The 15,540-nt window shown below is 43.3% G+C and overlaps 1 protein-coding gene across 7 annotated transcripts in view; it reads right to left on the bottom strand.

Annotated features, from left to right (window-relative positions):
• EFCAB11 (EF-hand calcium binding domain 11) overlaps nucleotides 1-15,540 on the bottom strand; it is a 228,639-nt gene that overhangs the window by 61,455 nt on the left and 151,644 nt on the right. The gene's annotated exons all lie outside the window — the stretch shown is intronic.

Raw genomic sequence — 15,540 nt, 5'->3', positions numbered from 1 at the left:
TATTCACGATAGCCAAAATATGGAAGCAATCCAAATGTCCATTGACAGATGAATGGATAAAGAAATTGTAGTATATATAAACAATGGACTATTAGCCAGCCTTAAAAAAATGAGACCTTGCCATTTGAAACAACATGGATGAACCTGGAAGACATTTTGCTAAGTGAAATAATCCAGACCCCAAAAGAAAAATACTGCACAACCTTATTTATATGCGGAATCTAAAAGAAGTCAAATACATAGATGCAGGGAGTAGAACGGTAGTTACCAAGGGTGGGGAGATGGGGGAAATGGGGAGATGTCGGAGAGAGGGTACAAAGTTGCAGTTGTGTAGGATGAATGAAGTTAGAGATCTAATGTACAGTATGATGACTATAGTTAATAATGCTGTACTGTGTACTGGAAATTCGTTAAGAGAATAGATTTGTACTTTCACCACACAAAGAAATTATGTGAGGATATGGATACGTTAATTAGCTTGACTGTAGTAATTTCACTCTGTATATGTATCAAAACATTATGTTGTATACCTTAAACATATACAATTGTTCTTTTTAAAAATAAAAGTAAATAAATATTTAAAATGTACCAAGAGGCAGGTGAAATAAATTTGAATAGCATGTCCAAAATATTATTTCAACATTGCAATCAATGTAAAAATTATTAATGAGATAGTCTATATTCCTTTTTTTTCCATACTAAGCCTTTACTTACAGCACATCTCAGTTCAGACTAGCCACATTTCAAGTGCTTATGTGGCTCGTGGCGACTGTACCAGACAACACAGGACTGCACTATTACAAGCTACACCATTTACTTAATATAAAGGTCCTTTCATGTCCATGCTACATTTTTATATCACTTTTAAATGGCTCAATTTACTTAAAAGATCCCCATCTTTTGGATATTTATATTGCTTCCTAGTTTCATAATTATAAACCATGCTGCCATCAACATTCTTACATTAAAACTTTATACCCCATCTTTAATTATTTCCTTAGGATAAATTCCCACATGTGGGTCAAAGAACACACATCTGTGCTCAAATTTTTTAGCCTTTTAAAATATATTGTTTAATAATAATACCTCTCCTGACAAGGTTGTTATGAGGATTAAGTGAGCTAGTACATGTAAACCAATTTCATTAATTCAAGTAAGGTTAATAAGACTTCAAATAGTAGTGCCTTGCACATAAAAGCATTCTATAAATGTCATCTATTATTATTACTAGTACTACGTCTGAATCCATCTCCAGCACTGTTATACTAATTTATACCCCAGTTAACAATGTCCACGAACGCCTGATTGCAGTGCTCTCTCTCCAATACAATTATATTTATAGCTCTTACAAGTTTCATATGCAAAAGTGGCTTCTTGTTATAGTTCGTTTAACCTGACTGTAGTTCATTAGTTTTCTTAGAATTAGTTTTTCTTGGATAGACCTGTCACAACCTCAGTCTATATCCATGTATCTACCGATACTATATAAAATAGTTCAACTATATAGATACACATATACACATATATCTAGTTGGACTATTTCATTGAACTGTGTAGGACAATAAATGACCATTTGTATCAGTCAGCTTTCATTTGGTTATGTTGTTGTAACAAACAACCCTAACATTTCAGGGGCTTACAACAACAAATATGTATTTCTCACTCTCATTCCATGTGAGAACCTGGGCTGAAAGAGCAGTGCCTGTTGGGGTTATGCCTTTCTAATGGTAGACAGAGAAGAACAAATGATCAAGAGTAAGAGTGAAGTCTGCTATAACCTCTACCCTTACCTGTCACTCAATTTCTCCTGCTTGCATCTCATTTTTCCCATGACAAAGCAAGTCATGGCACCAAGCCCAATATCAAGGGGGTGGAGAAGTATGCTCCAACCATAAGAGACACTGCAAGTCACATGGCAATGGGCGGGGATTGAAAGGGTGAGTAAATGATTGAGGACTAATATGATCCACCCCACCAGTCAAATCAATCCAGTTAAGTTAAACTGGTTATGTGGCTGCACCCACCTGAAGTCAGGAATCCTTCTTTAGGACTCATTGTAGTCCCACAGGAGTGTTGTGGTCCCTGCCCCCTAAGGGGACAGATAACAGATGCTGAGCTTCTGAACTGCTTCCAAGGTGCTCTAAGGACAAACTGATCCAGAGGGACTAAGCTTAAAGCAAATATGGCTACATCTCCACTCCCTGCATGAAGGTACAATCAATGAAAAGAGCTTTGTACCTAAAGAAATCATTTCATCATCAAACAACTAGGAAATGATAAATCCCTGGATGCTCTTGCAGCCATCAAACAAACTAAAGGTACCTCGATTCTCTAGGAAAGACGGTATGGCAGTCTCCTTAGAACAGGGGAGAGTGGTGTTCATATCCTGGCTGCATCACCTGTATGATCAATAGTTGCTATCATCATCATCATCACCATCATCACTGCCACAACCACCACCTTTTAAGGTCCAGCCAGCTGCCATACTCCTGAAGCCAGCCAATAGCACCCCGGTTGGCCAAAGGGGCATCTCCATCCCAGATAACTGACCCCTGTCCTAAAGAAATGAGCCACAGGCTCTGGTTGCCTGATTAATTGGAAAATCACTAAGCTATTTGAAACTGCATAAAAATGTATTTGTAAAATCCTAACACTAGATAGTTTCGGAAATAATAAGTGTGTAGTAAAATTACAAGCCTATTCCACTGCAAACGTAAAAGAAAGCATTCCAGGAATATGAAAAACGAAAAGGAGAAATTCCTGTTTCCTATGGTAAGTCACTTCATATCTGAATCATTTATTTATATAACAAGCCCTTCTGGACTGATTAAGGGAACTGCCAATTACACTCACCATCCTTTCTTCAGGTTACAGAGAAGCACGACGTTTCTTCTTGCTCTACATGAGAGTGCCTGGGCTGGAGATGTGTGTCCTGGCAACCAGACTCTTCCCCATGTTTGTCCACCTCTGGAAGGATTCAGTGCTCAAAGGGAAGCACTTCTCATCCCGAACCAATGGCAGAGGAAAGAAAAACAACAGGATCCTTTCCATCCCACAGTGCTACTGAGCTTGCCTGAGCCTTTGAAAATGGTCAGAGAAGAAAGCACAGTATTTTCTTCTTTATGCATTTTTAAGCTCTAAGTCTTTCAAGGCCCAATTCAAATCCCACCTCTGCTGTGAAGCCTTTCCAAACTCCCCCCAGTGAGCATGATTTTCCATCCTCTGAACCCCAACTTATATTTCCTGACTTTACCCCCTCTTTGGCGCTGTCTTCACTCCTGGTAATGTTGGTTAACTTCTCAAGTAAACTGTTGCAGGCAGTGATTTTACAGATTCATTCCAATCTCCTTCTGGGGTTCAGAGCAATGAGTTCAAGGGTGAGCCTGTGATCCCAGCAGGACCATCCAGCATTTGTTCTGCATAATTAAAAACATATGTTGGAAGAGAGAAGCTCCTGTCTTCTCCTGGGTCATGAGCTATAAGGAGATTTTAAGCCTGGAATTTCTGAAGGCCATCTTCCCTGGACTTCTGCAGAAAGCCCAGACTGAGAGATGGAGAGCCCTAATGACATCGTTTGAACCCCTAGATCCAGCTATGCCTGAAATTCTTACCCCAGACTTCCCAATTACGTGAGCAAATATACTCATTTTGCTGCTTCAGTGGATTTGAGTTGACTCTTATCTGCAACCTAAGTGACTAATCTGCTCACTCAGAACTCCTTAAGAAAAAGGATGCTTAAAGATTCTCTGGACCGCAAAGCCTCCAGAATCTTCCCGTCTTGCTGCTCTGCTCTTGTCCTTGCGCGGTTGAAGCTGACTGCCCCCACCTCTGGGTTCCAGCTGGAAATGGGTAGAGCACGCGGAGGAGTGCACAGCCAGTGTCTGAAGGCCTGGCTCGGGAGCTGGCACAACTACCTCCCTCAGAGCCCTGTGGTCAGTACTTAACGTCACAGCTACACCTGCAGGGGCCTCTGGGACATGTAGTCCATCCAGGCAGCTGTGTGTCCAGCCATGACTCTGTTCCTGAAGGAAAGGACAGATGTGGATGCACAACTCTCCATCTAAAGCACACCAGCTGTTTGCAGATTAAAACAGTTGAAATGCCAAGTCTCCTTGAAGTGCATGCAAGGCTGGGAGTGAGGTGGGGAAAAGCCGCATCCTAAGTGAAAAGTGCTGGTGAGCGGAGCTCCACATGGTCCACCTTGGAGGTGCGTTACCAGGGCAACTGAGCTAAGCGGGAACTACATTTCGTAGCGTGCCGCTCCCCATGTGGCTCCGCGCCGGGCTTGGCCACGAGAGAAGTGAGCATGAGGTCCAGAAGACGGTGGTGAAGCAGCAGCCTTTACACTCTGAAGGTCGGTGCAGGGCACCGCGCATTGCCGCAGCTCGCGGGGCCGCAGCTCTTCTGCTGCTCCCCTGTTGCAGGGGGCAGCGGCCTGCAGCCTCTCAGCCAATGCCCAGCCTCCTCTTTCAGATTTTCCAAGTCCTCGGCCAAGTGCAAGCCTAGCTGCACAGCACAGGGCGCCAGCAGCTTCCGTGGGTCACCCTGCATGGAGCTTGGACGCTGTGGGAGACAAACATGGGCTCCAGCCAGCCTCGCAGGTCCCAGCCTTTCTTTACCTTAACCTTGAGGTTTCTCAGCCTCAGCACTGATGCTGTTTTCAGCCAGATGATTCTTTGTTGTGTGGGGCTGTCCTGTGCATCGTGGGGTGTCCTGTGCATCCCTGGCCTCTACCCGCTAGATGCCGGTAGCGACACTCAACGGCAGTTGTGAGAACCCAAGCTGTCTCTAGGCTTTGCTGAATGTCTCCTGGGGGGCAAATCACCCCGGGGTTGAGACCACTGTCGTCATATCCATGTTTCCTTCCCAATTTCCGGCCTTGTGACCTACAGCAACTTCAGGCCCACTTTCACACGCAGAGGCGTATGACTCAGAGACTCCTTGAGACCTCGCCGCCAGCTCCCACGGTCACGGTGTAACCCCGCAGTCAGGCCCTTAGCTCGTGTTCCTCAGGGCTGTTCCGCTCAGGGCTGCATTATGACGTTCGTGCGCCCCTTCCTCGATAAAAAATAAAAGATGATATGCAAAGGCTATTTTGGTATAAAAACAAATACTATGTAGGCTGGATTTATTATTAGATATTCATTTTTATACTCATTTTAACTAAAATTAGAGCTTTTGTGGGCCCCTGCAAGGAAGGGGGAGCCCTAAGCATTGTGTCTGTGATAGAGGAGTTGGCCCTGGGCCTGCTTCTTCCCCCGGAGCCTAACAGGTGCTCTCACTTCCCACAATTATCTTCTTTGTAATCAGAACAAAAACACATGCAGCAGTGATTTGCTTCTTTCAAGACCAGCCTGAGTTCAGGGGAGGAACTCCAAGTACTCGAGGCTGCAGTCAATGGGAGCAGGGCAAAACTGGGCGAGGGCCCTCCACGAGTCTGCCTCTTAGCCCACTAGCTGGACCAATAGAAATGACGGATGCGATTTAGGGAATTTGGGGCAAAAGATGAGTGTGAAATAAAACTCCCTTTTAAAAGCACATCAAGGAAAACACGTGTGTCTCAAGGTGAAATTGTAGACATGTGTTTGCTATGTATTTTCCATTCGATTGTTAATAATCGGATATAAATCATCCAGTGCAATCAGATGGACCAATCCTGGGGTGCCTTTCCCCACCAGTGACGGCTGTTTCTGATTAGCACGGAGCCCCCTGCCCTGACGAACAATGGTCTCTTCTCGGGCCCGTGGAGCACAGGAAATTAAGCCATCAGGCATCTTGCCTATTATTCTCACGCTATCCTCAAGCTGTAAATCCATCAAATATGAAAGGCAGAAATATAAATTGGGGCCAAACAGGAGGAAGTTGGAGATGCAGTTTTATTCCACACGTCTCTCAGAAAGTTTGTCCACAAATGTTCAGTATTCACTCTGGAATTAAAATACCCGCTTTACAGCAGATGTTTTATAGACGGGCACCACTGTAGATGGTAAGAAGTTCGTATCAGAGCACCAAATATCTCCTTTAGCAAGAACTCTGCTTTTATCTATGGAAATATCAGGAAATCATTTTGAGTCGAACAACCAAAATAAAGGCAGTGGAGTTTGAGATAAATGTTAGGAAAATTGCGTAAAACATTATATCAAAACCCTTGGCACCGTCAAAAAGATTTCTGAATCCGATGAGTAGCTGAAGAAGAGAATTCAATTGCATTTTTTCACTTTGTCTGCCAATTTTATAGCACTTCATTTAAAATGGAATCTCTAAAGAATCAATTCAAATTAGCTTTACAGTTTCCCCCCAAAGAATCTGCTTTAAAATAAATTGAATTGGAGCATGTGACATAATATGTAAGCATAAAATTCATGTTAACTAGTCCGACGGAAAAAAGTTCTCATAATAAGGAAACAAATAATCTGCACATGACTGAGCTAAAAATAGTCTTTAGACTGTCAGTTTCAAAATTGAACAAAAATAGGGAGAGTTGTTATAATAATGATATGGCACATTTCCTCCTAATGAAATGGCCTTGAATTCTGTAATAAATTACAGAAAGAGAATCCTCTGGGCAAAAAGAAAAATACCAGACATGAGTTGCTGTCATAAATAGAGCGACAGCAATGCAAATACCTTCCAGCTGGGACTGAGCAGCCTCTGCTGGAGGCTTCATTACTGAAGACAGGGCTGAGCTGGGGTGAACAATAGAGTGAAGATGATCCTTCATCATCTGTGGCCCCCTGTTTATAAAACAGCTTCTGCTGCTGTATTTGCTTTGTTTTGATCAGGTATATCGAGTATAAATATTTATCTGAAATCTCTTTATAAAGTTTATTAGGAGTCTTAGGCTCCTTGAGAATAGGGACAATAGGTTATGTGACTTGGTAACCACCCGTACCTATCACAGCATCTGACACGTGGTAGGAAGCCCATACGTGTCTGAGGGAGGAACATAAGAATGAATAAATCAATGAATCAATTTAGCGTTAAAATCACATTAAACTTAGTTATTATACCTTTAAACATTTTTTACAGTTAAGTTAGGAAATGTACTGTTAGTTTAATTAAGGAGGGGATAGTTGGGTTGTGGTGATTTTTTTTTCCTCTGTTGAAATCAAGAAACAAATACTTAGGTTTATCACTGAATAAGGCTTGCTGGAGATTCTTTTTTTTTTAATTTAATTTTTTAATGTATTTTATTAAAGGACAGTTGCTTTACAGTGTTGTGTTAGTTTCTGGTATACAGCAAAGTGATTCAGTTATACATATATATAATAGTTTACATCTGCTAATCCCAAACTCCCACTCCATCCCCCCTCACCCTTCCTTGGCAACCACAAGTCTGCTCTCTATGTCTGTGAGTCTCTTTCTGTTTTGTAGATAAGTTCATTTGTGTCGTATTTTAGAGTCCACATATGTGATATCATATGGTATTTGTTCTTTTTCTGACTTACTTCACTTAGTATGATAATCTCTACATCCATCCATGTTGCTGCAAATGGCATTATTCCATTCTTTTTTATGGCTGAGTAGTATTCCATTGTATATATGTACCACATCTTCTTTATCCATTCATCTGTTGATGGACATTTGGGTTGTTTCCATGTCTTGCCTATTGTGAATAGTGCTGCTATGAACATTGGCGTGCATGTATCTTTTTGAGATATAGTTTGGTCTCGATATATGCCCAGGGTTGAAATTGCTGGATCATATGGCAACTCTATTTTTAGTTTTTTGAGGAATCTCCATACTGTTTTCCATAGTGGCTGCACCAGTTTACATTCCCACCAATAGCGTAGGAGGGTTCCCTTTCCTCCACACCCTCTCCAGCATTTGTTATTTGTAGACTTTTAAATGATGGCTATTCTGACCAGTGTGAGGTGGTACCTCGTAGATTTGATTTGTATTTTTCTAATAATTAGCGATGTTGAGCATCTTTTCATGTGCCTATTGACCATTTGTATGTCTTCTTTGGAGAAATGCCTATTTAGGTATTGATGGAGATTCTTTGAGGCCCTGCCTGAAAGTAACCATACAGGAGAAGTTTATCTTAATGGGACCCAATATCTTGGAATTTAACTATGTCTTGAAGTATGGGCCAGTCCCTCTTTCCACAATACCCATTTGAGCTTCCTTGCTTTTCCACCTTACTTATCCTTCCATTCTTCAATCCACCCATGCATCGGTCTATAGCCATCTATCTGATCATCTGTCCATCAAATACTTAGGGGTACAGTGATGAACAATAATAAGAGCTAACATTTATTGAGTACTTACTCTATGTCAAACACTGTTATTAACACTTTATGCTAATTAACTCATTTAATCATCCATCATACGCTTCTATGAAGGATGTACCATCATATTCCACACTTAACATTCAAAGCAACTCAGGTGCAGTGAGATGAAACACACTGTCCAAGATCACATCACTAGGAAGTAGGGGAGTCGAGATTTGAACCCAGAGGGTCTGGCTCTAGAACTACCAGTCTGCTGCACTAATTAGGCAGAAATGCTCTTGACCTTCACAAACTTTATATTCTAGGGGGAGAAACAGAATTTAAACACATAATTATGTACTTTTAACCGTTAACAACTGCTTTGAAGAAAAAGTATAGGTGTTACAAGAGTATGTAAAAGGGACATGTAGCCTAGTCTGAGGAATTCAGGAAGGCCTTGCTGCTGAGGAAGTTGACCCTTGGGTTGAGCCATGAAGGGTGGGTGGGTGGTGAAGCATAAGCAGGAAAGAGTGTTCAAGGCAGAACAGCATGTGCAGGGGAAAGAGGTATCTGTGCTGAGGACCCATGGGGCCTTTGGTGTCTACTGATGTCAATATGATCAAAAGTCAATTCTAACATGAGCCTCTTCTGATGCTCTCCATCCCACTGACTTGCACCTAGGTAACCCAGTTACAGAAGGCAGACATCTCCAGTTAAGGAGACAGCCTTGTCATCTTCTCCCTCACCCAGTGCCCAGCATATCCACTCTTGCCATCCAGTGCCACCAAATTTAACCCACTGTCCCCATTGATCTATCAGATCCACTTGTTTCTTTCTGATCCCACCCCACCTCCTGAATACAAGCCCCTTTCATTTCTTGCTTGGATGCCTGCAGCATTCTCCTGTATCCAGCACTCTTCCAGAATGCACTCCAGAACCCCTCACATCCGTTGTCCACACCGCGGCCAGACTGATAATTTCCAAAGGCAAATCTGGTCATTCCACCTCTGCCCTCACTAAAAACCTCCGATGGTCTCCCATTGCTCTCGAGAAAAAGACAAAATTCCCTGCCCTGGTTTAGAGGGCCCTGCATGGCCTGGCTGTCCCCACTGACAATGTCAGCGTCATCCTCGCCCCATGCCGTGTCTCACAGCTCCTCAGCCACCATGGTTGCCTCCCCTTGGTCTCTGCTCCCTGCCATGCCCCTCCCACCGGGAGGCTTGGCAGTGCCCTTCCCTCTTCCTGGAATGCCCTTCCCCTCCACTGTGTTTAGTTAGCTCTTAATCATCCTTTAGATTCCCATTTAATCCTCAGCAAGCCCACCCTATGTCTCTGCTTGGGTACCCATTAATATCTGACCCTTCCCCATTAACATCTCCGTCTGAACCAGATGACTCTCTGTTATGGCTGAATCGTGTCCCCCAAAATTCATATGTTGAAGCTCTAACTCCCAGTACTCCGAATGTGACTGTTTGGAGATAGGGCCTTTAGAGAGGTGATTCAGTTAAAATGAGGCTGTTAGGGTGGCCCCTAATCCAATCCGACTGGTGTCCTTGTAGGAAGAGGAGATTTGGACACAGACACGCACGCACACACAGGAAAGACCGTGTGAGGACACGACGAGAAGTCCGCCATCTGCAAGCCAAGGACACAGGCCTCAGATGAAACTAGATCTGCTAAAACCTTGGTCTTGGACTTCTAGTCTCCGGAAGTGTGAGGCAATAAATCCCTGCTTTTTAAGCCACCCGGTTTGCAGTATTTTGTTATGGCAGCCTGAGCAGACTAACCCTTTCTTTCATAGAAGCTGTCATAGTTAAAGTCAGTTGTCAAAATTAGTTGCAACTTAACTTTCATTTCATTATTTGATTGCTGTCTCCCTGATAAGAATGCAAGCTCTGTAAGGACAGGAACTGGGTCTGGTTTTGCCCACCATGGTATCGCCAGAGCCTGGCACAGTGCCTGGCATATAGTAGGTGCTCAGTAAATACTTGGGGCATGAATGAATGGACAAGTAAAAACATACGAGTGAGTGGACGAACACACATGGAGAAGAAACAGTAATTACACAGTGGTTTTACCTTTGGAAAGATTCACTTTGGGCCTGGGCCGCGTCTGGAAGCAAGGGCACCTTGTCCTGACTAATATGAGTATTAACACGCATTTATGTAATTTCACTAGATACAGCAAATTCCTGGAATTTCAAGCTTTTAGTCCCTCAGAGCAACACTGTTCAGTGAAATTTAATCTCATGGATTTTATTTTTAAAGAGGCAAATAACTCTCTCTAGGGTAAAAAAAAAGATAATTCTAAGAGACATAAATCCAATATCCTTGCAATTGGAAGAAAATATCTTGTTTGTATCAAACCATGATAAAAAAGGGCATGCTTGATTAACCGCATGCTTGATTTCCGCTTGGAAAATGTCCTTGCTGGTTTCCACGGGACACTGACACAGTGAGAGCAGCGTGGAATCACCACACAGGAGGGAGGGTGGGACACACGTGAGAATTTCTGTTGCAGTTTTAAGAGGAGTCTTCTTTTCTGAGAAACTCATTATTCACTTAATTATTCATTCTGTTTATTTACTGTAGAGTTATTACACATAAATATGGTGCAAATCCCTGGAATCCTCAAACACCAGATGCCAGTTTCCCTCTGCAGTCCCAAAAGACATAGCCAAGCCATCACTGTGAGAATTAAAACAACAACAACTAAAACCCAATTAAAATTGTGCCAGCATGTTCATTTCCAAAATAAAAACCCTGGGAATGAATAAGCTTTTAGTCACTCCCCTGACTGCTTCTGCAAAAGAACAAACACAAAAAACTTTAAACTAAAACTGGCATATAATTAGTATTTAAATCACAGTTACAATGAACCTCGTATCTGCACAGAAAGGGCATTGGCTAAGTCAACGTCGTATTATTTCTCCCATTTTCAAAAATCACGTGATTGAAGAAAATGGCATTTCGCTTTTCAGAATTTCTATGTGTCTGGCCAAAGCCCAACGATGGCGGAGGAAGAAGCCAAGATGGCGACGTGAAGTTTGGGGTCTTGGAATCCACAGGTTACACAACCTCTTCCTCCTCATGATGTGAGGGGGGCCTCACACCCAGGTACGTCTCACCCACCTGAGTATAAGACTGGGCACAGGAGGGGATGAACACGCAGCCCATGTTCTTGGAACAAAGGCCAACAGAGCACAGAGGAGGCCTGTCTCCTTCAAGAAACTGCTGGGAGTGCAGAGAGAACCACACGACTGAGGGCAGTGCAGGGCTGACCGCGGGGTTGGAGGACGCGTGCGTGTGTGTGGGGCAGGAGGAGAGGTCGGGTGTGTGTGTGTGCACGTGTTTACAAGTCACCAGTCCTCAGGTGATACTGGCTCCACGAAGAACCAAGTGGACTTTCTGATGAGCGGGTGGCTGTGGTCACCTCCATTGGAGAGTCACAGAGTGATGGGAGATCTGTCTGGCCTGCTACACCCATACCAAATCACAGTCTGCCCAGGGGGGCACTGTGACACCCGAGGTAACCTTGGAGGTGCAGGCAAATGAGTGCGTTAGTGGAAATACGTGAAGCTCTTCTGGATAGGCCAGAGGCCTGCGGTGCCTCCCTAACCCAGGGCTCAGACCCGAAAGGCCAGGGGTCTCCATTCTCAGCGTTGTGGTTATAAGGGCGGGCTCAGAAGACAGGCTGTCCGGGTTCATATCCCAGGTCTGCCACTGACCTTCACTCCTCTGTGCTTATTCCCCGTCTTGACAATAAGGATAATGCCTCTGTCTTAGAGTTGCCACAAGAATTATCTGTGACAGTGCGTGTGAAGTGCTGACAGCAGTGTCAGCCAATGGCAGGCATCTACTAAACACTGGTTTCTACCATCAGTGCTGGTACGTTCCAGTCCGTGTGGCAATTTATCACAGGACTGAGCTTTGTGGTAACACTGTTGTTTTCTACTTTGTTATTTCCAAGGCAGCTGATAAACTGTTCGTTTCACTCCTGAGCAACAAGAATGTTGCTATTCCTGGCACCTCAGATTAAAATAAGTTCATTGCCTCCTGTCTCACAATGCCCATGGCCATTTTTGTTACCTGTTGCAAATATTTTCTAGTCACGTAGCCTAATCTGGGGCCTTTTTGCTGAGAAGGCAAAAACATTTTCTAATCTTTTTGGCAACCACAGTGTAAAGTATCAGGTCCACAAAAACACAAAAGGTCTTCATTACTAATATATGGAATAGGAACTCTGTATAATATTTCATTATTGCTTTCTTATTAACATAACATTAATAATCTGTTGCTGCTTTAACAATTCCTGGGCATGAAAGCCTGGTATATTAAGTTATGGCTAAGATTAGATATACTAAACAGTTACCTCCATGATATCATGAAAGAAACATGATAGAGCTGAGAAAATCAATTTAAATTAAAATAAAATCATTCTGTCTTAGGCTTCAGTTTTCAAGGCAGCTGCTCTTAGATCAGCTCTGACATGACCTCACTATCTGAGGTCTGAAGTTAAGTGGGTGCACCCCAGGCCCTTCCTTCCGGGTGTTTCAAGTCGAGTTGCTCAGTGTCTTCACTTGGGTGGGGCAGGGGTGCAAGGGGAGATGAGGAAGCAGGGGAAGAGGGAGTGGAAAGTTAAGTGTGTGGCTTATGAGTTTACAGTCACACCACCAGTCAAGTTAGGTACCAGGGACGGTAAGATGGCAGCATGTTCATAAGACATAAAAACATCGAACTGGAAGATCGCTTAGAGACAGCTAATCAATCATTTCCCAAAGTATAATCCATGGAACATTAGTTCTTTAAGACGGCTCTCTCTATATCCTCACGTGCACATAAACACACACACACACACAAACACAGAATTACACGGTCCATCAAATAAGTCTGAGAAACTCTGCATTCTACCCATTCCTTGGAGTGCCATAATGGACTTCAGCATTTTAAAGTTTCTGTGAACTCCTACAGTAAGAAAACACCCATTTGTCATGCTTGACCAAGTATTTCCTGAGCTTCCTTGGCCACGGCACCCTTTGTTCATATAACACTTATTTACGTCTAACAGGCAATGAGCAATCTTGTCTAAGTCAACCTCCTCCTTGAAATTGATGAGGAAGAGGAAACTGAGGCCCAAGAAAAGTGTTTGACTTGTCAAGGAGCATCATTCAAACACTGAGTGGAGAGGGGAATTCACATCTTCGGATTCTTAGCTCTGCCTCTCAGAGAAACTTCCCTCTCATTCAGCAATGTATGCAAACCCGTCTTGCACAGGCACGGCGCCAGACACTAAAGACACAAAGATAAAAAATGGTCCTGGCTTCGGGAAGCTCGTAGTCCAAAGCTGGAGGCGGAATGGAAGTGCAGCGACCACACTACAGTGTGAGGAGAGCTCTGAAGTGACTGCTGTGGGAGTGGGTCCAGAAGAAAGTATGACTCATCTCCTAAGGGGTTAGGAGTTAGTTGTCATACAGGACGTGAGGTTGGCATGGGGCCTTGAAGGGTGAGCAGGAGTTTGCCTCGGAATGTTTTTATCTCCCTCAATCCCTTTCTAAGGAGTCCCCACAGTAGCTCCCTTGTGTGGGATGATGTTCGCATAAATCACCACAGGATTCTGTCACCTGACTGGACCAGGATCAGGGCCCTGGGGCGGCCAGTCCAGAGGCTGGCCAGCACACTACAGGAGTGTCTAGGGAGTGCTGTCCAACAGAACTCTGTGCAATGATGGAAATGTTCTCTTTGGCGCGGTTCAACATGGCGGCCACCAATCATAGGTAGTTATTGCACACTTGAAATATGGCTACTGGATATGGCTATCCAGTGAGGAACTGAATTTTTAACCTTATTAAATTTTGATTAGTTAAAATTAAATTTAAGTAGTCACATGTGCTGGTGACTTTAGACAGCACAGCTTTAGACTGATTAACAGATTCACTTTGTGATTCCAATTTAAAATACAAGTTGGGGGATTCCCTGGTGGTCCAGTGGTTAAGAATCTGCCTTCCAATGCAGGGGATATGGGTTCGAGCCCTGGTTGGGGAACTGAGATACCACATGCTGCGGGGCAACTAAGCACGCACGCCACAACTAGAGAGCCCGAGCACCGCAACTACTGAGCCCGCGCACTCCGGAGCCCGCGCGCCACAACTAGAGAGAAGCTCGTGTGCCTCAACGAGAAGCCCGCACACCGCAACAAAAGATCCCGCATGCGGCAACTAAACACAGCCAAAATTAATAAATAAATAAATATTTTTAAAAAATACAAGTTGGTTTAGACTTACGATTTTGAGTTGAAATTCGAGTTTACAAATACTATTGAAACATTTAAGAGACTTAAGACATCAGATTATAGAGTTTACTTAATTATACTTAAAACTTATTTAAATACATGGGAAGATGTATTTGTTCACTAGAGAACTGAAGGGCTTAAAAGCGAATTGATTCAAGGATTTGAAAACATTAAAAATAAGTCCTCTGACCAGTGGAATTAGCTAGAAATCAATAACAAAAACTAGAAATGCTGGGCTTCCCTGGTGGCGCAGTGGTTGAGAGCCTGCCTGCCAATGCAGGGGACACGGGTTCGAGCCCTGGTCTGGGAAGATCCCACATACCGTGGAGCAACTAGGCCCGTGAGCCACAATTACTGAGCCTGCGCGTCTGGAGCCTGTGCCCCGCAACAAGAGAGGCCGCGATAGTGAGAGGCCCGCGCACCGCGATGAAGAGTGGCCCCCACTTGCCGCAACTAGAGAAAGCCCTCGCACAGAAACGAAGACCTAACACAGCCATAAATAAAATAAATAAATAATTAAAAAAAAAAAAAAAACTAGAAATGCCACATCTTTTGAAAATTTAACAACTCATTTCTGTACAGCCCATGTGTCAAAGAAGAAAGTACAACAGAAATTAGAAAATATTTTGAACAAAATATTAATGAAGACAAGACATACCAAAACCTGTGAGATGCAGCTAAAGCAGGGCTTAGATGACACTTATAGTCTTATAAGTATTAGAAAAGAAAAAAGGCTGAAAATCAGTACAGTATTTGTCTCTCTCTGTACGATTTATTTCACTTGGCATAGTGCTCTCAAGATCCATCTATATCGTCACAAGTGGCAGCTTTTCTTCTTTTTTTATGGCTGAATAATATTCCATTGTATGCATACAGATACAGATATATTTCATATTTTCTTTATCCACTCATCCATTGATGGACACTTAGGTTGTTTCCATGTTTAGCTATATTAACATATTAACAGGCTTTCTGAGACTGGCCACAGGGAGAATCTAGGAACCATACCTGTGGGTTTTCTCAGTGCTGTAGGAATTAT

The sequence above is a fragment of the Balaenoptera physalus genome (genome assembly GCF_965194825.1).
Source record: "Balaenoptera physalus genome assembly, chromosome: 2".
NCBI lineage: Eukaryota > Metazoa > Chordata > Mammalia > Artiodactyla > Balaenopteridae > Balaenoptera > Balaenoptera physalus.
The sequence above is the reverse complement of the archived record's forward strand: the minus strand, read 5'-3'. Positions and strand labels throughout refer to the sequence as shown.